This window comes from Trichechus manatus, unplaced genomic scaffold (assembly GCF_000243295.1).
Source record: "Trichechus manatus latirostris isolate Lorelei unplaced genomic scaffold, TriManLat1.0 scaffold00119, whole genome shotgun sequence".
In the NCBI taxonomy this organism is placed as follows: domain Eukaryota; kingdom Metazoa; phylum Chordata; class Mammalia; order Sirenia; family Trichechidae; genus Trichechus; species Trichechus manatus.
In genome coordinates this window covers 1,765,711-1,788,111 of record NW_004444055.1, presented here as the reverse complement: position 1 = coordinate 1,788,111, position 22,401 = coordinate 1,765,711, and the positions used below count along the sequence as shown (strand labels likewise).

The following is a 22,401-nucleotide window of genomic DNA, read 5'->3' as shown; positions in this document are numbered from 1 at the left end:
CCAAGTGCCCGCATAGTGGACAATAGTTTCTGCTGAGTTTTCTTCTAAGGAAATAAGTTGATTTGCCTTCATAAAAAAAACTCACTTTTCCTTTTGATTTTGACCTGTAATAATAAGAAGATGGCTGCTTTGTAAGTCTGGAAATTATAATTTTTTTAAACGTGAATTTATGAGAATGTAAGAATGTGAGAGCCAGAAAGTTTTCTTTTGTGCACATGTAGTAACAGCTGTAAAAGGAATAAGCTGCATCTGTTTGCAAGCTTTATACCTTTTGTTAAAAGTAATACCATTGCTTAGGGACCAAGCTTTGTTATATACTCCAGACTTTGCATACCACTTTGTTAGCCTTTTAATGTAAATATTATAGCATAAGCATCAACAGTAGCAACATTTTTCCCATTTTTAAAAAATTGAAATATAGTGAATGCTTTTTTTTCAGACTTTAGGAGAGCATTATAATTTTTTCATGAATGTTCCAAGTCATATGCAATTCATCTGATACTGCCACATGAAATCTAACAAAATATATCACCAGCAATTCTACAGTGATCAGCTGTGAATGTGGTTCTGTGCATCCGAAGTGAATTCAGGAAATATATATTGTTGAGAGTAGATTGAAAAACCTTGGTTTTAACCATTTAATCTGTACTTCCCAGAACTTTTCCAGAGCTCCTCCAATGGCAGAGAGGAGATCGGTAGATTCTCCATCATTGCTGCTTCTCCCCTGTCTTTTATCTGCACCCCAGCTTGGATTTTGGGTATTGAATATCCACAAGCTACCGGTTCAGCTGCCTGAAATGTTAAAATCTCTTTACTAATTAAAGCTCTTCTCCTTTAAAAAAAAAAAAAAAAGAAAGAAACAGATTTTTGATGAAAATAAATCTCTGAGGTGGTAAAAAAATTCTTCTGGCCTAAATAGATTAAAGTATTCTTTAAGCAACATTATTTTCTGAGAACATTTTATCATTTGTTTTTGAAATAATTACATCTAAAAATAAGTCATGGCCTGTCACAGCTTTAAGGTAAAAGGAATATCTTATTTTCCTCAGAAAGATAACGGCACACCTACCATGCAGTTGTGATGCTGTGTGGGACAGCATGGAAAGGACCCCTTTTTACCTGCTTTATTAGAGTTTTATTAAAGTGATTGAATCCTGTGAAATATTTTGTGGTCATGAATATGAATTGTGGGGTTGACTTTCTGAAATGTAATAAAAGTGCTTCATTGCTTCAGTTTTAAGTTATATAACAGCAATATTGGGGGGTTGTGCGAATTTTATATTTGCTTTGTTTTTAAGCATTATAGTAAAACAAATACTGTTTGTGTTCATTTAGCAAATATTTAAATGTCTGACTTGTGCCAGACCACATACTTCACTCTAGGGATAAAAGATGGGCTTTTTAGGCTCATTGTCAACAGTAGTAACACAAATATTCACAAAGTTCAGAATAATATTTTAAAAAGAATGAGTAACTAGTAAGGGTGCCTTCAGGAACAAGTGTGCCATCCTTCAGAATAAATGAGTTAACTTCTGAATATTCTGACTCTGAAAGAGATAAACTGATATTTACATAATATAAAATTATCTGTAATCTGTTATATATAAGCGTTGTGAAAAGAATAAGAGTAAGCTTACTTGCTAGAACACATTGCGGTTTCTAGCTCATTTTTAATGAAGAATTCTGTTCTTAGATTGTAAACTTTTTCTTTTTTGGCCCCTATGTATTTACATAATCTAATATAATGCTTTTCACTTAATGGGCTTCAGTGAATATTGATGATAAAAACTTCTGATCTCATAAACATCAGAAGAAGTTAGAATTTCCTTCAGAATTAAAATTCTCGTGAATTTTAGTGCATAGCCTCCTAATACATAACACCCTTTCCTCCACTCCTCACCCAGGGATGCTTGCATAGCTTTACAGATTTTTGACAATTTTAAGTGCTTAAATATCTGATTCAAGTAAATTCACTTTCTGTAATGGCTATGCTTCCAGTTTTGTGGGACGATATTTCATATTTCCTTGGTAGGCTGTTTTTTATTTCCTATCTTTTTAATTGTATGTGCTATTTTTCCAAATAGACGATCATCTGGGAGAGGTCATGTGCCATGCCTCTGTGTAAGTACATGCAAAGATAGTTAGAAGAAGCCACACTGCCTAAATGTGAATCCCAGCTCTATCCCTTAATAACTGTATGACTTTGGACAAATGACTTAACTAGCTTTGCCTTGGTGGAAAAGTAATAATACCAATTTCATAGGATCATAATAAACACTGTAAATGTTAGCTGTTTTACTGGCATCTCCATCATCATAATCATTCACTCTATAGAAAACTGATGCAGTCCACAGTAGCATCAGGGCCTGTCTACATTCAGGAGGAGGGATGAGAATCACCATCACTACAAAGTTGATTCCTATGTGGTGGAGGTCCGACATAGCTTCAGTCTCCCACCTTTTTACCATTTCTGATTCTCGCACCACCCACCCACCCCCACCAACAGCACACTCTACTTTGCTGGGTTTTATAGTTCGTTGCAGGGGCCACATAGAACTCACAGACCATACTCACGGTTAAGAGGTTTATTAGGGAAGTAACAGGCTACAGCTTGGGATCAGGATCAACTTGAAAGTAACAGAATACAACTCAGGAGACAGAATACAGTTCTTCAATCAGAACAGCTTCCCACCAGGACAGCTCTCAGCTGCTCCTCAGAGGTGCCTGCAGGCAGGTGGCCCTTCTCTTGGCCATACCCACTGCCAGGCCTTCTCTTGGCCATGCTCTGCTCTGGCAAGTGTTATAGCTCATTAGCTCAGCCAAGTGCCCGGAGGTACCCCACTCTGTCAGCAAGCTTCCTGCCTGAAGGCATTCAGCTCTCTCTCTCTCTGTGGGTCGGCAGATCCACTGCAGTCATCTTGTGCTGCTCTCCTGGTTCCTGCCACTTGTGCTGTTGTCGCTTGTATTACTGTACCATCCCGCGCCATCTCGCACAGTCTCTCTCTGTCTTCAGTGTTACAGCTCTCTCTTCTGGTCTAGGAGGTTCTCAGCCCAGGGACCCTAGGTCCAAAGGATGCACTCTGCTCCAGACTTGATGGTAGTTAGGTCCACCTAAATTTCTGTGCAGTTGGCCCTTATGTAGGCCTGCTTCTTGTCGTTTCAAGTTACGGCTCTTTCGCCAGACCATAAACTGACCAATCCTCTTGGTAGGCCACAGCCACTTAATTTGCATAGTAATTGACCGTTCCCACAAGGTCACTTAATCCTATCAAGTGGTGTTACGCACCTTGTTTCCTAGTAGACTGACCAGTGTTTGCGGGGTGTGTAAATAGATCAATCACAGGGCAGGCTACAGCCCAACCTTTCTTTTTTTTTTTGGCAGATTAAGCCCAAGGCCAGAAAGGCCATATAGAGAGAAACCCACTGCACTATAAATGACATCCTAATATATAGTATACATATGCTATATAGGAGGCATTCAAAATTGGGTAGTTTTCCATTTATGTTTGGCAACAAGCGAAACAGGTAATACTCTGAACTGTGTTTCTTATCTATCACAGGCCCAGTTTCAAAGAATTTGCTTCTAATGCTGCTTTGTGGTCAGAGGTTCTCCACTTACCCATGCCTGTCTTCCCCCAAATACCCTGTGTTCAAAAATGGTATCTTCTGGCCAATCCCAAAAAGTTGTAATGAGTCATACTGTTCTGAGCCCTGCAGGAGCCTGGTGGTGCAGTGATTAAAGCATTCGACTGTTAACCAAAAGGTTAGTGGTTCCACTGGCCACTCCATGGGAGAAATAAGTGGCAGTTTGCTCCTGAAAGATTTACAGCCTTGGAAACTCTACGGGGCAGTTCTACTCTGTCCTGTAGGGTCACTGGAAGTCAGAATTGACTTGATGACAGTGGGTTTTGTTTTGGTGTAAGCTTAATGCCTACTCTTTTTCTTAAGCCTCTTCTTATTGAACTAGGACTAACAAAAGCTTAAAAAAAGAATCAACTAATGTGTTCTGTGTTGGTGTTGTTAGCTGCCATCGAGTTGGTCCCCAACTCATGGTGACCTCATGCACAATGGAACAGGACACTTGCTGCCTGGTCTTGTACCGTGCTATGATTTGGTTGCCTATTTGATCGATGTCTGCTTACACAAATGTAATTAAATAACTGTATGATTATTATTTTTGTGTGTGTGTCCCCCTCTAAAAGAATATAAGCACCATGGGATGGGGATAGAGATGGGTTTTGTCTTACTCCCTCATTGTGTTCCCAGTATAACACTAGCACTGGATAGTGCGCAGATATTCCTTAAATAAGAAAATAATCTTTGAATATCTGTTCTTTTCATGATAAGGGATTTTTAAAAATATGCATACTCTTCATTCCTTCGGAAACTTGTCGACTAGCTAGGGAGGTACGCAGTACAGATATGAAGAGTAAGAAAAACCCAACTTTAAGTACCAGAATAAGTGAGAAACTAGCTGTAAGCTGTTACTTATTCTGTACCTGTTGATTCTGTTTTGGAGTGGATAGTGACCCAGTGTGAGCTATGACACCTACTGTATCACTGTTCTTACTCATGCCATATTCATAGACTTTATTTACTTCATTTAAAAGTCCCCAATCATGGCTAATGCATACAAGATCAGTGCTGGCTATATGCCCTTATCAAGGATATGGAACTCCTTAAGCTTTGAATTAAAATTTGGCATAATAAAGAACAAATTCCAACTGTCAGGGAGAAATGTTGGATGCTTATGAAAGAAACATTATGCAAGATGTCACATTCATTCATTCTTAATCCTCATGACAATCTTGAAGGAGTGATAGCAGCATATCTAATATTTATTTTACAGACAGGACATGTAAGTCATGTGTGACAGGGTCTGAAATTACGTGGTTTTAGAGGGAATAGAAAGAAGGGATGAGTGTGATAATACTGCAGGAAGAGGATCTTGGCTACTGATCAGATATTGGAGAGAGACAGAGAAATCAAGAGGTACTTTCAGGCCTAAGTGGTGGATACTTTAACTGAACTAGGAAAGACTAGAGCAGTGTTGCCTAAAGCATTCTGTGAAACATTGGTTCCAGAAGATATTAATAGGTGTTCCATGGAAAAAAGAGAGTAGTTAAAAATAAATTCAGGAAATGTTTCATACTGTATTTCCCTCTTGTAGATTCACAGATGTGCAAGGCTATGTAAAGTCACTGGCTGAAGAAACTTGTTTGTATTGAATACAAAACACCTTTTTATAGCATAACTTTTAGCATACTGTGAATTAGTCTTCTGTAGGACTCCAGTTTGGAAAAGGCTTGTCTAGAGGAGTTTGGGGGTTGGGAATAGGAAGGTGGTTTTTGAGTTTGAGATTAGAATTAGAAATTATCATCAGTGTTGTGGAGATTTTGGAGAAGAGTGACAAATGAGGGTTGGAGGTATAGTTTTATAGGTCAACTGAGTGGAAGCAAGAAGGCAAATTTTGTAAAGGAAAATGCTGATTATAATCCTAAACCCAAGACTATTGAGTTGTGTATGGGTTTTTCCATATATAAGGCACAGCTTTTCGAGACCTCAGGTCTATACAAATGTCATGCTAGACTCTGTATGACCTGCAGTGGTCATGTAACGAGGGGTACAGGTAATGTTTATAAATACAAATCTACAATCATGACTCTGGTTACTGGTGAGGTAAGAGTAGAAGACCCCAGACGGAACGTTGGTTCCAAGGAGAAGAGGTAGAAAGTGGCCTCGGAAGCCAATGGAATACAGAAAAGGAATGCTCAGAGAGGTAGATATAAAACTAGAGAACAAGAGAGGAATGCTTCACTGGATGGGCAGCCATAGGTGTTAGATATGGAAGGAATATAAGATCTTTGAGCCAGCCTCTTTATTTTATACATTTAGAAAGTTGAAACCCAGGGAGATAGAGTGATTTGCTCAAGATTATGTTAGCACAGCAGAGTTAGTATTACAATCTTGTCCCTTCGTAACTGACTCATTTACTCTAGAGGTTCAAAAAGGAAGAGACTGCTAATGGTGATGGTGAGATATATCATGCCTTGGGGGAAGGGAGACTTACTGCCCCCTAAGAGGCCTCATAGGATAGGGTTGCATGACCTTAGTGGATTACCATGGTAAAGAGTCTGAAATCTGTAGACTCTGAAACCCAATTCATCCACACTTAAGTAATCAATTTTTGGGGTCATACTCATTAACAAAGCTCATGAGATAGATGCAAAAATCAGTTGTCAGTTTATTAATTTACAGTAAAAAATATAACTGCCTTGGGAAACAGACTCACGTCTTGGCTAGCACATTCTCTTTCCTGTAGATTTGCCACGTAGGAAACCACATTATAATTATAATTAGAAGATTGCTTAGTGAGTATGTAGGAAGAACAAGTGGTATGTTTGGAATGTGTAATGGAATCAGGCTTTTCTTAACCTCTCAAAGACCAGTAACTTCATCTGGCAATTGAGGATAATAATTGTACCTTGCTCAAAGGGTATTGGAAAAATTAGGTAGAATGATCCATGTACTGTAAGTTGCTCACCTGACACAGGTGTCTTACTTTTAATTGGCAACTACTCTCAGTGTTATGGAGCCCTGGTGGCACAGTGGTTAAGTGTTTGGCTACTAACCAAAGGTTGGCAGTTTGAATCCCCCAGCCACTCCTTGGTAACCTTATGGGGCAGTTCTGCTCTGTCTTGTAAGGTCACTAGGAGTCCGAATTGACTCGATGGCAATGGGTAAAATCAATGTTAAAGTTCTCCACAATTAGGACATAAGTACTTCTGGAACCCCGAAAGCGGTGTGGGCTTAGATCAGTCTCTGTCCTAAACACTTTTTGAATAATAGGCAGATTTTCTTTTCCTATTATTTTTTTTTTTTTTTTAAACTGAATCCTGCTTTAATTGAAGCTTGTGAAATACAAAGTACTACAGAAACATTACAGAGGATCATCTGAAACAATCTCTGTCCGGAGGAGAATGAGACTGATTCATGGCTCACCAAAGCATATGTATCAAGTTCCAGAGTACCCAGAAGGTCTCTTCACTATCTCAGCCCTGTTCCCCATCCTTTCCAGTCTTGATTTCATTAGAAGATAAAAAGAGCTATATTATTTGAAACTATTCTGGCCTCAAGAAATTTAAAGACTTTAATTAGTAGAACATTCAAAACTTAAATTTTAACTTTAACAAGGAAGCCAGCTGATCTTAACAAGTTACTTTGCTAGTAAATGGGAAATGGATTGAATCATCCTGGATGTAATTTCATTAAGGCCTCAAACCAGGACAGAGTAGCACAATTACACCGTTTTATAATCCAAGTTTACAAAAAGTTTACTACCCAAATCAAGAAAAGTTTGTGCCCACAGATAGCTTATTTCTAAAAGATCACTCCCCAGAATAGCCATGTGTTTCCACTCTTCTTTGCCCCCTTTTCCAAGTCAAAAACACCAATGTGACTTCTTCAGGAGGAATGGACAATCCAAGATTATATAGTGGGCCCCAAGAAGAAATGTCGAAGAACGTAAAAGCAGGAAATAAACAAAGCTGGTAGGGAAGACAAATAAGAGTTGTTTGTTTCTAATTCATTCTAAAACCAAGACTTGCATTTACCAGTCCTCTCCTCTACAGTCATCTAGCTATTAGAGAGGAGACTCTGAAGGTAGAATCTGTGGAGTAAAGATGGTTGACAAACTCCCCTGTAGGTGACAGTCAAGGAGAAAAGAGGTAGAGGTTTGTTAGTTAATGAATAAGTGCCTGTCTAGTCAGCCTCTCTTCTTCTCTTGACTTGGATCAACCAATGTAGATGCGATGGAAATCCTTGGCACCAAAAGCAGCATTACACTTGGGACATTTGCGCTGGCGGGTGTCATAGCAAGTTTTCACACGCTAACAGCAGAAAACATGAAAACACTTGGTAAGTACAGCATCCTTTTTACACAGGTTGCAACATGGACAGGTCAGGCGTGCCTTGTAATCCTTAATCTCCTCCATCAGAATCTCGTCACATTTGGGGACATTGTCTGGTTTCTTTGTGGTCTCCAGCTTCCTTCGAAGTCTAGAGATGTCCCCCTGGGCTCGTTTGAAATTGAACATGTCCTTTTCTTTGGTGACACTGTTCTCCACGATCTCATCCTGAAAATCATGTAGCTTCTTCTGAGCCAACTCCAGTTGTGCTTTGAGGTCATCTACAAGCTGGGCTGCTTCCATCGCCTTACGCTTATTCATCTCTAAGGCTTGGGTCCTAAGACCCAGCTTCTTCTCCCCTGTGCCAGTGTTGCTCTGTAACAGATGCTCCTTCTCTTCCAGTTTCCTTACTACCTGTAACTGGGCATCAACCTGAGTCTTCAGAGTCAAAACCTGATCTGCTAGCTCCTCCTTCTCCTCTTAAATCAATTTGTGAATCTGATTGGACTTGATACGTTCTGACATGAGCTTGAAATTTGCATCATCCTTCTCTCGCAACTGCTGCATCAAACGGACATTTTGTTCCTGCATGTCTTCAAAGGCCTGCCCTGTGACATCCATCTCAGACAGGAGAGCTTTTTCCTCCTGCTTGGCCATGGCCAGCTTCTGCAGGTATTCTATCTGTTCCTCTACTGCTCGGATCTTCCTCAAGGTATCCTCATCAGCCATTTTCTTGTTCTCTTTTTTCTCCTTATCTTCTAGATCCTTGAGTCTTTGCCTTAGATCTTCCAACTCTGCCTTAGACTTCTTCTCAGCTGCCATCAGCTGAACTTTGTCGCTCTGTTCCTTTGGGGTTATCCTCTAGATCCTTGAGTCTTTGCCTTAGATCTTCCAACTCTGCCTTAGACTTCTTCTCAGCTGCCATCAGCTGAACTTTGTCGCTGTTCCTTTGGGGCAGAGTGGTACATATCTAGTAATAGTTTCATCTCCTTTGGCTCTCCTGTGCCTTCTTGAGTTCAGTCTTCAATTGTTTGATAATTTCTGCTTCCTTTTTCCTTCCATCATCATGTTTCCCCTTCTCTTTATCTTTGGCAGAATCTCTCTCTTTTTCTGACTCTTCTAGTTTCTGCTTCTCTCGTTCTCTCTCCTTTTCCTTCTCCCGTTCTCTTGCGTTTTCTCACTCCCTTTCTTTCTCCCTCCATTCTCGTTCTCATTCTTCTTTATCCTGTTTGGACTTAGCTTCATTGACTTCCTCCTGCGATGCCTTCAACGCAGAGGACTGTGTGCATAAGTCCTCAGGATCTTGTTTCAGCTCTGCAGGCTCATCCTTAGGGTCCTCAGTACTCGACTGAGACTGCAGAAAGGCTCTGCCACTGTGCAGACATATCTTGTTCAAGTCAGACTGGGCGTCTCTCAATTTCCACTTATATCGTAGGACCTCCCCGTTCAGCTGGTAATTGTGATTCTGGAGGCTGCTGATGAGATGGCACATCTTCCGATTTATAGGGCCTGCTTGTTCATTGGCAGCGAGCGTCTGCTCAGATTCTATCCTCAGCATTTCATACTCCTTGCGGACCTGGGCCAGGGTATCTTCAAGCTGGATCACCTCAGTCCTCAACTTCTTGTGAAGACTAACCTCATCTCGCTCAGTGAGCTCAACCTGGCACTGGTGGGTACCCCTGGTGCCATGAAGTAGGGTCCGAGCCTCATCCAAGTGTGCTTTCAACTTCAGGCTCTCATTATACAGGTCAGAGAACTGTGACTGCATGCAGCTGTATTCCGGAGTCTCCTTAACCACTTCCTCCACTGCCCTCTGCAGTTCTACCTTTTGAGACTGAAGCAGCTCCGCTTCTTGTGTCCCTTGTCTCTTCAGCTGCTGCTTCCTCTGGCCTCTCGGCCCTCGGGCCTCACGCCCGCATCTGCCCTGCTAGGGCAAGTGTTCCAAAGCTCAGTAGCTCCACCGGTAAGTGCCCAGAGACACCCCACTCTGCCAAGAAGCCTTCTGCACACAGGCCCTCAGCTCCCTTGCTCCGTGGGTCGGCAAGCCTAGCTCCACCGATAAGTGCCCAGAGGTACCCCACTCTGCCAGAAAGCCTCCTGCTCACAGGCATTCAGCTCTCTCGCTGCGTGGGTCAGCTCCAGCGCCGTCTTTCACCGGTCTCCTGGTTCTGCTGCTGTTGGTTCTCTGCTGCTGCTACTTTTCTGCTGCTGTAGGTTCTCTGCTGCTGCTGGTCCTCTGTCACTGCAGTACGTCTGTCCATTCACAGTTTTAAAACCGCTTCCACATTTTAGGTATCTGTTAGAGCAGCACCCCACTCCCGGTACCAAATTCTGTCTTAGTCATCTAGTGCTGCCATAACAGAAATACCACAAGTAGATAGTTTTAACGAAGAGAAGTTTATTTCCTTACAGTAAAGTAGGCTAAAAGTCCAGATTCAAGGTGTCAGCTTCAGGGGAAGGCTTTCTGTCTCTCGGCCTTCTTACCAGTGTTCCCCCAGACTAGGAGCTTCTCGGCACAGGGACCCCAGTCCAAAGGATGCGCTCTGTACCCAGCACTGCTTTCTTGAAGGTATGAGGTCCCCTTAATTGTACTTTAGATGAAGGTTTATAGAACAAACTAGCTTCTCATTAAACAGTACACATTGTTTTATGACATTGGTTAACAAACCCAAGACATGTCAACACTCTCCCTTCTTGACCTTGGGTTCCCTATTACCAGCTTTCCTGTCCCCTCCTGCCTCTAGTCCTTGACCCTGGGCTGGTGTGCCCCTTTTGCCTTGTTTTGTTTCATGGGTCTGTCTAATCTTTGGATGAAGGGTGGACCTCAGGAGTGACTTTATTACTAAGCTAAAAGGGTGTCTGGCAGCCGTACTCTCAGGGTTTCTCCAGTCTCTGTCAGGCCAGTAAGTCTGGTCTGTTTTTGTGAGTTAGAATTTTGATCTGCATTTTTTTTCCAGCTCTGTCTGGGACCCTCTATTGTGATTCCTGTCAGAGCAGTCAGTGGTGGTAGCCGGGTACCATCTAGTTGTACTGGACTCAGACTGGTGGAGGCCATGGTAGTTGTGGTCCATTAGTCCTTTGGACTAACCTTTCCCTAGTATCATTCTCCCTTGCTCTCAAAGGGTTGAGACCAGTGAAGTATCTTAGATGGCCACTCACAGGCTTTTAAGACCCCAGATGCCACTGACAAAAGTAAAATGTAGAAGATTTTCTTTGTATCTTTTCTTATTCTGATGACTGTCCTTTGCCTCTGCTTTCATGGCTGACCAGCCCATTTCTGACTGTTAAGTGTTTTTTTTTTTTTTTTTTCCCCCATTAAGTTAAATTGATTCATTCAGTCTAGCTAGTATCAGTTCTTAGGTTCTGGATTCGATTGTGTCCTATTTAGGTGACTTTGGATGCTCTGCTCCATCCATTTATATTTGGTTAAACTCTGTGAAATTGCTGATGTTCTACTGGTTTTTGACCTACAAAAATAGCAGTATCATATAGTTTAATGTAATACTAATTTTAAAATCTGATTCCTCTCAGATGGTCCCAGCAGTTCCTATTAAGAGACTATGTTGATGGGTTCTGAAGCCTTTCTTTTAAATACGAGAGTCTCTGCCTTTACACTTCTCTTCTTTACCTGTGATAAAGTTCTGAGAAGGATCTATTTATTGTATGTGTGCTTGTGTCTTCCATGTAGTGTATCATTTTTCCATTTCTGTTTACATTTAAGCTATTTGCTTCGGCCAGCATTGAACGTATAATGATTATTTGTACTTCCTTGATTGATAATTTAAACTATGCATTTATAAAGTAAAAATCTCTAATTATTAAACAGTGTTTGCTGCTCGATCATAAGCATCAAGTTTACAGTGTTCACGATTTGGTAAGGATATTGTGGGTCAGTACCTGAGGTGACAAACCCTTCTGTTGCACTAGAATTGAGTTTCAATGTAATGCTGATGGATCAAAGTCCGAATGCCTAACAATTGAAGACAAATACTTTAGTTTTATTTGGGACAAATAGCATACAAGGCATTTAGGAAAGAAAATACTCTGTAGAACTAGTTCTCTGACAGATTTCTAGTTCTTGTTCCTCTACAGTATGTGACTTCTACATGGTTGTAATCATTGGATAGATATATTTCTGTATCCTCCCTTTACCCCTCTGAATATTGTGTCACAAACAGTTTTCCGGGTTGGTATTTCATTTTCCTAATCATTACTTCTAAGTCTTTAATAATCTTAAATAGCTAATTATCTTATTTTAATTGTGGGAAGAAAATCTTTTTCTACCCCTGGGGTGTCACTCTTGTTTTTAAAGTAAACCAGTCTAGTTTGGAGTTGAGCTGTTAACAATTTTTAGATGGGTCATATAGCCTTCTAATTCTTAAATACTGTTATGTGTCATTATGTATAAAGATATCGCATTAAAATATTGAATTAAATTGTATTTATTTAACAAATATGTATTGTGTGTCTTCTATATCACTAGGCTAATAAAAACATACAATGTACTCTGAATATGACAGTTTACTGGAAATGAATTAAAAATATTACTGCTAATTATAACAATTATAATAGTTGTAGTTTATTGAGTATTACTAAGTGCTAGGCACTAGTTCTAAGACACTGGAATAGTTCTAAGATATTTCACTTACTAATTCACTTAATTTTCTAAAAAAACTATAAGAGGTAGATAGTGTTATCCTCATTTTATAGATGAAGACACTGAAGCACTGGGCAAATTGGCCAAGGTCACTCAGCTGGTAAGGAAAAGTGCTGAGTGCAATCTAAGAATTTATGGACCTGCCATCATCCTAGTGATGATTCAGTGGTGAGCTAGGCATCTTCTTGAGTGCTGAAAGACTCTGCATCTCTGAGATTGACAGTCTCTTTTGCTGGCACCTGAGATGGGACTTACTAAAGGACTACTGTTTGTCTTCAATGGCATTGTCTCATGTTTGCCAGTTCAGTTCAACTCCCCTGCATTGAGTAGTTCCCACGGATGGGCAAGGTGCTGTTGCTGTAGTGGTCATTAGGAGATACAGAGATGAGCAATACCATCCTGCCCTCAGAGCTTAGAGTTGTACATAGTAATTGTAGTAAATGTTTGTGTTATAGAGACTCAAAAAAAAAAACAAAACAAAAACTACAAACAGATTGATTCCAGAAGGAGAAGTTAGTAGAAAGCAACAGGAATAAGCAAGCTTTCATTAGGGAAAATTCTTTGGAATGACAATAACAACAAAACTAAACCAGTTGCCAAGGAGTCAGTTCCCGCTCATGACCCCATGTGTGTCAAGTAGAACTGTACTCCATAGGGTTTGTGGTGGCTGCATGGTGACCCCATGTATGTCAAGTAGAACTGTGTTCCATACGGTTTGCAGTGGCTGATTTTTCAGAAATAGATTACCAGGCCTTTCTTTAAGGTGTCTCCAGGTAGCCTCGAACTTCCAGCAGTTGAGAGCTAACCAAACCTTTTGCTCCACCCAGGGACTCCCAGAATGACAGTGTTGTTGTTGTTAGGTGCCGTCGAGTTGGTTCCGACTCATAGCAACCCTATGTACCACAGAATGAAACACTGCCCGGTCCTGCACCACGCTCACGATCATTGTTATGCTTGAGCCCATCGTTGCAGCCACTGTGTCAGTCCATGTTGTTGAGGGTCTTCCTCTTTTTCGCTGAGCCTGTACTTTACCAAGCATGATGTCCTTCTCCAGGGACTGATCCCTCCTGACAACATGTCCAAAGTATGTAGGATGTAGTCTTGCCATCCTTGCTTCTAAGGAGCATTCTGATTGTACTTCTTCCAAGATAGAGTCATTTGTTTTTTTGGCAGTCCATGGTGTATTCAGTATTCTTCACCAGCACCACAATTCAAAGGCATCAGTTCTTCTTCGATCTTCCTTATTTGTTGTCCAGCTTTCGCATGCATATGATACAATTGAAAAGACCATGGCTTGGGTCAGGTGCACCTTAGTCTTCAAGGTGACATCTTTGCTTTTCAACACTTCAAAGAGATCTTTTGCAGCAGATTTGCCCAATGCAGTGCATCTTTTGATTTCTTGACTGTTGCTCCCATGGGTGTTGATTGTGGATCCAAGTAAAATGAAATCTTTGACAACTTCAGTCTTTTTTGTTTCTCATGATGTTGCTTGTTGGCCCAGTTGTGAGGATTTTTGTTTTATGTTGAGGTGTACCCATACTGAAGGCCATGGTCTTTGATCTTCATCGGTAAGTGCTTCAAGTCCTCTTCACTTTCTGCAAGCAAGGTTGTGTCATCTGCATAACGCAGGTTGTTAATAAGTCTCCCTCCAATCCTGATGCCCCGTTCTTCTTCATATAGTCCAGCTTCTCGGATTATTTGCTCAGCATACAGATTAAATAGGTATGGTGAAAGTATACAACCTGACACACACCTTTCCTGACTTTAAACCACACCGTATCTTCTTTTTCTGTCCAAACGAGTGCTGCTGCTTCTATGTACAGGTTCCTCATGAGCACAATTAAGTGTTTTGGAATTCACATTCTTCGCAATGTTATCTATAATTTGTTATGATCCACACGGTCCAGTGCCTTTGCATAGTGAATAAAACACAGGTAAACATCTTTATGGTATTCTCTGCTTTCAGCTAGGATCCATCTGACATCAGCAATGATATCCCTAGTTCCACATTCTCTTCTGAATCCGGCCTAAATTTCTGGCAGTTCTCTCTTGATACACTGCTACAGCCACTTTTGAATGATCTTCAGCAAAATTTGACTTGCATGTGATATTAATGATATTGTTCGATAATTTCTTCATTCGGTTGGATCACCTTTCTTGGGAGTTGGCATAAATATGGATCTCTTCCAGTCGGTTGGCCAGGTAGCTGTCTTTCAAATTTCTTGGCATAGACGAGTACTTCCAGTGCTGCATCCGTTTGTTGAAACATCTCAGTTGATACTCCATCAGTTCCTGGAGCCTTGTTTTTTTCCAGTGCCTTCAGTGCAGCTTGGACTTCTTCCTTCGGTACCATCGGTTCCTAATGATATGCTACCTCTTGAAATGGTTGAACGTCAGCCAGTTCTTTTTGGTACAGTGACTGTGTATTCCTTCCATCTTCTTTTGATGCTTCCTGTGTCGCTTAATATTTTCCTCATAGAATCCTTCACTATTGCAACTCGAGGCTTGAATTATTTCATTTCTTTCAGCTTGAGAAATGCCGAGCATGTTCTTCCCTTTTGGTTTTCTGTCTCCAGCTCTTTGCACACGACATTATAATACTTTACTTTGTCTTCTTGAGCTGCCCTTTGAAATCTTCTGTTCAGTTCTTTACCTCATCATTTCTTCCTTTTGCTTTAGCTACTCTACGATCAAGAGCAAGTTTCAGAGTCTCTTCTGACATCCTTTTTGGTTTTTTCTTTCTTTCCTATCTGTTTAATGAGCTCTTGCTTTCTTCACGTAGGATGTCTTTGATGTCATTCCACAACTCATCTGGTCTTCAGTCATAAGTGTTCATTGCATCAAATCTATTCTGGAAATGGTCTCTAAAGTCAGGTGGGATATACTCAAGGTCGTACTTTGGCTGTCATGGACTTGTTCTAATTTTCTTCAGCTTTAGCTTGAACTTGCATAAGAGCAGTTGATGGTCTGTTCCACAGTTGGCCCCTGGCCTTGTTCTGACTAATGATATTGAGCTTTTCTATTAACAAAGTATTTGCAATGAAGAAGTCATGGGTCTTGCAAAATTCTATCATGCAGCCTCCGGCATCCTTTCTGTCACCAGGGCCATATTTTCCAATTACGGATCCTTCTTTGTTTGTAACCTTTGCATTCCAATCACCAGTAATTATCGACGCATCCTGATTTGCACGTTCAGTCAATTTCAGACTGCAGACGTTTGTAAAAATCTTCCATTTCTTCATCTTTGGCCTTAGTGGTTGGTGCATAAATTTGAATATAGTCTATTAACTGGTCTTCCTTGTAAGTGTTTGGATATTATCTTATCACTGACAGCCTTGTACTTTAGAACAGATCTTGAAATGTTCTTTTTGACGATGAGCACAATGCCATTCCTCTTCAAGTTGTCACTCCCAGCATAATAGACCATATGATTGTCCGATTCAGAATGGCCATTTCACCTCACTAATGCCTAGGATATCTGTTTATTCGTTCCATTTCATTTTTGACAATTTTCAGTTTTCACTGCTGTTCATAAGGTTTTCACTGGCTAATTTTTTTCAGAAAGACCGCCAGGTCCTTCTTCCTAGTCTGTCTTAGTCTGGAAGCTCAGCTGAAACCTGTCAGTCATGGGTGACCCTGCTGGCATCTGAATACTGGTGACATGGCTTCCAGCATCACAGCAACACGCAAGCCCCCACATTACGACAAACTGACAGACGTGGGGGAGAACGACAGTAGGAGACTGTTATATGAAAGTTGGCAAAAATAAAAATTAAAAAAGGAGGTGAAGAAACAGAGAGCTATGTTGGCACAAATGGATGAAAGGAGGGATGCTGATTGGCCACATGGCACCCATACTGAAGCTGTCAATAACCTCGCCGCTTCTTTTGAAGAACTCTGTGGAGGGGAGATGCTTAGAGGCTAGATGCTGCTCAGTTTCCATTACTGTCATGAACATTATCCTTCCTTTTGATTGCCTTCCTGGTTCATTTGTTTTACTTTCTCCAATTTCTAAGAAGGAAATTAGACGTTCTGATCTTCTCAAAAGATGGCACAACTTTCTCTTCAGTCTTTGGTCTAGGGAAAAAAATCACAAGGTTATAGTAAAGCAAAAAAAAAAGTTTTACTCAGCATATGTTTAATGAGGCAAAAGTGGGAAAATGGACAAGCATGCTGCTAGAGCCGTGACTGCCAGAATCTGAGCTACAGAATGAGCAGTATACATTAACATTACAAATGGGTAGAATCATTGAAAGCTTCACCTTTTCACAGATTGGCTAAGAACTGCCAAATCACTGTAATTCTACATTTTGAATTATCTTTCTTAATAATAATCTTTGTCTGAAGAGTTGGCCTTGGGAATGGTTTTAGTTCTGGATTGACAGAGTCTGGGGGCCATGCTCTCTGGGGTTCCTCCAGTCTCAGACCATTAAAAAGTCTGGTCTTTTTACTAGAATTTGAGTTCCACACCCCACTTTTCTCCTGCTCCATCAGGGACTCTCTGTTGTGTTCCTTGTCAGGGCGTCATTGGTGGTAGCTGGGCACTATCTAGTTCTTCTGGTCTCAGGCTGATGCAGTCTCTGGTTTATGTGGCCCTTTCTGTCTCTTAGGCTAATACTTTCCTGTGTCTTTGGTGTTCTTCATTTGCCTTTGCTCCAGGTGGTTGGGACCAATTGATGCATCTTAGATGGCCACTCGCTTGCTTTTAAGACCCCAGATGCCACTCACCAAAGTAGGATGCAAAACATTTTCTTAATAAACTTTGTTATGCCGGTTGACCTAGATGTCCCCTGAAAGCATGGTCCCCAGACCCCCACATCTGCAACTCTGTTCCTCGAAGTGTTTGGTTGTATTCAGGAAACTTCTTAGCTTTGGTTTAGTCCAGTTGTGCTGTCTTACCCTGTAGCATGTGCTGTCCTTCCCTACACCTAAGATAATTCTTGTCTACTGTCTAGTTAATGAATAACCCTCTTCCTCCCTCCCTACCCTCGTAACCATCAAAGAATGTTTTCTTCTGCATTTAAACCTTTTCTTGTGTTCTTATAATAGTGGTCTTATACAATTATTTGTCCTTCTCTGACTGACTAAATTCACTCAGCATAATGCCTTTCAGGTCCCTCCATGTTATGTTTCATGGCTTCATCGTTGTTCTATATCGTTGCATAGTATTCCATTGTGTGAATATACGATAATTTGTTTATCCATTCATTTGTTGATGGGCATCTAGGCTGTTTCCATCTTTTTGCTATCATGAACAATGAAAGCGTGTCTTCTGCCTATAATTCTATATTGAAATGTTGAAATACTGGAATAAATCATCCTTGAAATAGAGAGTTCTTAATTAAGAAAACAGAAAGCTCATGATACATTTACAGATAAGAGTTATGCCTCTCTAAATATTGCCAACTTTATTTTTGTGAGTTTGTTCAGTGACATAATGAGCATCTTGTTTCCTTAAGCATTTAAGTGTAGGTTCTTGTGAACTGACAGGATAGAAGCTCTTAAGAACTGAGTAGGCTGACAGAGCAGCTGGTGTGACATTCAAGTGTTCATATTGCCTTCTAGCTCCTGAACAGAAGGAAAAAACAGTTTTAATTTAGAAATCTCTTCCTTGACTATAGCTGAAATTCTCAACACCAGTGAGACTAGAAAACGATAGAACATTTGGTTCTGATATTTAATTGGAGATATAATATGTTCTTATATTTGATGGTAAACTGCATAGGTTTGTATAAAACTAAGTTTTCTTATTTTTGAGTTGTTCAAAGGCTTATATTTCAGTAGGAAACTATTGCTGTAAAGATGCAAACCCACGGCCACCGTCTAGCTGATTCTGACTCATAGTGACCCTATAAGACAGAGTAAAACTGCCCCATAAGGTTTCCAAGGTTGTAAATCTTGACGGAAGACTGCCACATCTTTCTCCCGTGGAACAGCTGAATGCTTAACTACTGTGCTACCAGGCCTCCATAAAGATGCGAGGTTCCTAAAATACCTAAATAGAATAGCAGAAAACAAGTATAATTTACTTCAAGGGAGAGCCATTCTGTTATAGTTCTCTGTATAATTTCTGTTAAATTTTTTAAAATTAATATAATACTTCTAGATATTTAAAACTGCCTTGAGTATATTCAAAATGTAGCAATCTGAGTCCCACATTTTACTTTGAATGAAGGAAATTATTTGCAGTATTTGTGTAATACCTGTAACACCTGTTGCTGCCGAGTCTATTCCAACTCATAGCGCCCCTACAGGACAGAGTAGAACTGCCCCATAGTGTTTCCAAAGAGCACCTGGTGGATTCGAACTGCCAACCTTTTGGTTAGCAGCCATAGCTCTTAACCACTATGCCACCAGGGTGAGGTGATTCTGAGGAACTTTGAGAATTACTGATCTGTAGTATGTATGATTAGTGTACAAATAATTTTAATAATCTACTGTGTGAGCTAGAACTTTAAAATTTATCCTGGTTATAGCAAATTCAGAGGCATTATGTTTTTTGGTTCTTTATATACAACCTTGTAACATTAGGCCAACACCCCTCACCCCAAGAAATACAAGTATCATCAGTGTTTAGCATAAGATGGTTCCAATAAACCTGACTGTAAAGCAAAAATGCACCTCAAGATATCTCTATTTAGAATCATTCGCATTAATTTTTTATCACATGCTCTGCTTAATTAAGTACTTTGTTGGCATAAACAAATCGTCTGTGCTGGAAATGACAGTTATCAAAAGCCAGAGCAATTGTTTTACAGCCCCAGGGAGGGGGGTGAGTCACCAATTTATAGAACCTGTTCTGCTTTGGACTGGCATTACTATATAGAACAGGAGTTGCATTTGAGACTAGAATAAGGAAACTGGGTGGTTTTTTCATACTTTTCACTGAGCCAGACTGCTGTAGACAGGCTTCATTATTTTAATTGAATTGTGAAGTTCTGAAACATGAGAGAAACAAACAAAAAAAATAAGCATTGTAAATACACATGCAAATTTTTACTATTAATCTATGAACTAGCCTCATTCTCTTTGAAAACAATTAAGATATTGGGTATGCTTTTTAAAATTAACAATGCCACCCAACACCGAACCCCGCCCCAACTGACTCCCCAGGCAGTTGCTGATTTGTCAATCAAGGAAGAGGAAGCAGCAGTGGGAAGTGAGAACAAGCGGCCCGAGATTGCTGTGTTGGGGGTGGGGAGTGTGTATGGGGTGGAGGTGGGAGGAGTCTAGCAGTTAAGGCAACAGGACCTTTCAAGAGTGAAGGAGTGGTTAGCAGTAACTGAAGATTGCCAGTAAGTCAGATAAGAGGGACTAAACCTGTCTCTAATATTCAGCAATAAGAGGAGTCAGTGGTCACCTTGAAGAGTAAGTAGTTCAGTGCAGCATGGGAGAAGAAGCTAGATTGCATCGGGTTGAACTGTGAGTGGGAAATAAAGTAGTAATGACAAATTTCATTTAGAGGATGATAGCTAGATGTAGGTTTGAGGATTTTCTTACCAAATTGCATTTACTAGGTAAGATTTTTATTTCCTTTTTATTGAGACATAACTACTAACCTTATTACCATATTTTATTTGCTGTGATTTTGTTTAGCATGGGTAACCCTAACAAATTATTTCCCAGGTAACTGTATAATTTCTTCCAGGCTTTATGAAGCACTAAAACTCAGTATTATTACTAACTTTGCATGTCTACAAAGATCTGGGACCCTGGTTGAAAATGATTGCCATGTCGCAGTCGTCGTTTGCATAATTCATCTGGCTATCTGAAAAGCGTTTTAATTTCTCTCGTCTGAAAGGATTTAAATGAAAGTAAACTTTATGTATTTTGCACACCAAGGCGGTTTGAAAATTCCTTGAATACTATGACTTTTCTCTTAACTCATCTACACACCTATCATATTATTTTAAATAGTGTTAGGAGGTTTTGTTTTGCTCTGCTGTATGAGTTGTCATTGTTTGCTATTTCAGAACCTGTTTTTCAAATTGATTTTCAGTTGAAGGTTCAGACCGGAAGATTTTTTACTTAGTGAACATTGAGCATCTACTAGGTGCTACACTTACAGTGCTAGGTCCTGGGCGTTAAAAATGAATGGCACAAATCCTGCCTGGAGTTCACAGTTCACTGGGAAAGACAGACAAGTAAACAAATCACTGCAGCTGTGTGATAAGAGCTATAATAGAATAGAAGTAAGAACAAAGTAGTGACTCCACTACTGATTTACTTGTTATCCCCCTGAGAGATTTGCTAAAGGGGGTCATGGTGAATTTTTAATTGGCAGCAGCTGTAACTTGCCCTTCAAGTACTATGCTTAGTCTGGTCTGTGCCTCTGGAAGAAATCTTGTAGACGATAAGTAACATACTGAGGGATGGTACTAATCTTATTCACTACAGACTCAGTGGTGGTAGTTATAACCCCTCAAAATGAATAAATCAGGCATTGTAGGCAGTTCTTGTTTTCTGCTTTATCAGTTCTATAAAACTGGAACCCTGTTTGATGAAATTACTCTTATTTATACTCATCTGATATAAATTACTTTCTAAACAAGCTTTGTAGGCTTTATGTGCTTTTATACATGTATGCTTTCTTTAAGCCACATCAAAAATGAAAAATGTGATTTCCCAGTAATATTAAAATTGAGTCATCCTTTGGTTCTTTGGAGTGTTTTAATGAAATAATTTGAATATACCAAAACTTAGTAAAAAAGTCCCCACCGTTCATAATGTTGAGATAGCTACTCTTCTATATGTATATTAGACTATCTGTTCTTCCTCCCTTACAGTGAGATATTACAGATCAGTTCTTTTTTAAAAAAAAATTATAATAGTCATGTGTTCTAATGTGCGTTAGGAAAAACGTTAAACTAGTGAATCAAACCTGTGATTTTACACATACTATTATTTAGAATGATTCCAGTTTTAAAAAAATACTTAGTAAAAATAATTTCAGTACTTTTATATTTAGTAGTTTACAGTAAATGATCATTGTTTCATAGTAAAAATTGTACTCTTTCAATGTTATTGCTGGAATATTTAAAATATTTAGGGTGTGAATTAGGTAAAAGTTGGTTTTTTTCTACAGAAAGTGACTATATAAGAACGTTGATAGAGCATAGTTACCGCTCGCTAAAATACAGAGATCAAAGATGAATAAGGCATAGTTTTTGCCTTTAAATAATGTTTTAGTATAATAGGCCTTAAATTTAAGCTTAGTTATATAGTAGTTATAAATATTGTCCATCCCCCCACCTCGGGCATTTAATGTAGTGGGTTTTGTATTGTCACACTGATTTGAGGGTCACTGCTGGCATCTAGTGGGATTGGGGGGTTATGGATTCCTTAATTTATGAGGGCATGCTCTCTGTCAGTGAAGAATTATCCACCAGAAGTGCCAATAGCAACCCTCTTTCCACAACTACTTGTCTGCATACAAAGGAAGTTGAATTGATTTTTATATAAAAAACACTAAGAATATGGAAGTCTCTTGAGTGTTCTTTTTTGAAAGGCTCTAGTCAAAAACTGTTTTTGACTCTTTGTCAATCAAATAGTGCATCATCTAATGGCTAGGGTGTTAGTGTGGGGTTTGAAGAACAGTGTCATTTATGTTCCATTATAATTTTTTTCAGTTGCCATTGAGTCAGTTAAAACTTTTACTTTATTATGATTTATTCTGTGATTTAAGTTTTGGTCTTTTACTATAGTTTTTAATGATTTTTGTGAGTGTTTAATGCTTATTTTATTGTAAGTATCTTTATCCTTTGGGAAGTAGGTGATTATGAGTTTTTGGTTTCAGTGGCTGTAAAATGAACAGTTGGATTTGATCTCCAACATCCC

The 22,401-nt window shown here is 39.7% G+C and overlaps 1 protein-coding gene and 1 pseudogene across 9 annotated transcripts in view; one reads left to right on the top strand and one right to left on the bottom strand.

The window, feature by feature from the left end:
* The window catches only part of ATP2B1 (ATPase plasma membrane Ca2+ transporting 1), a 133,644-nt gene that overhangs the window by 33,878 nt on the left and 77,365 nt on the right, over positions 1-22,401 (top strand). The window contains exon 1 of one of the 9 annotated variants that reach the window (XM_023738557.1): positions 7,800-7,917. The exons of 7 other annotated variants lie outside the window; for them this stretch is intronic. The gene's annotated coding sequence lies outside the window, so the exon portion shown is untranslated. Of the gene's footprint in view, positions 1-7,799; positions 7,918-17,710; positions 20,082-22,401 lie in introns of those variants that run through there. One more of the 9 variants, XM_023738555.1, reaches the window with a different exon arrangement.
* Positions 6,866-11,648, bottom strand: LOC101351263 (E3 ubiquitin-protein ligase BRE1A-like; annotated as a pseudogene).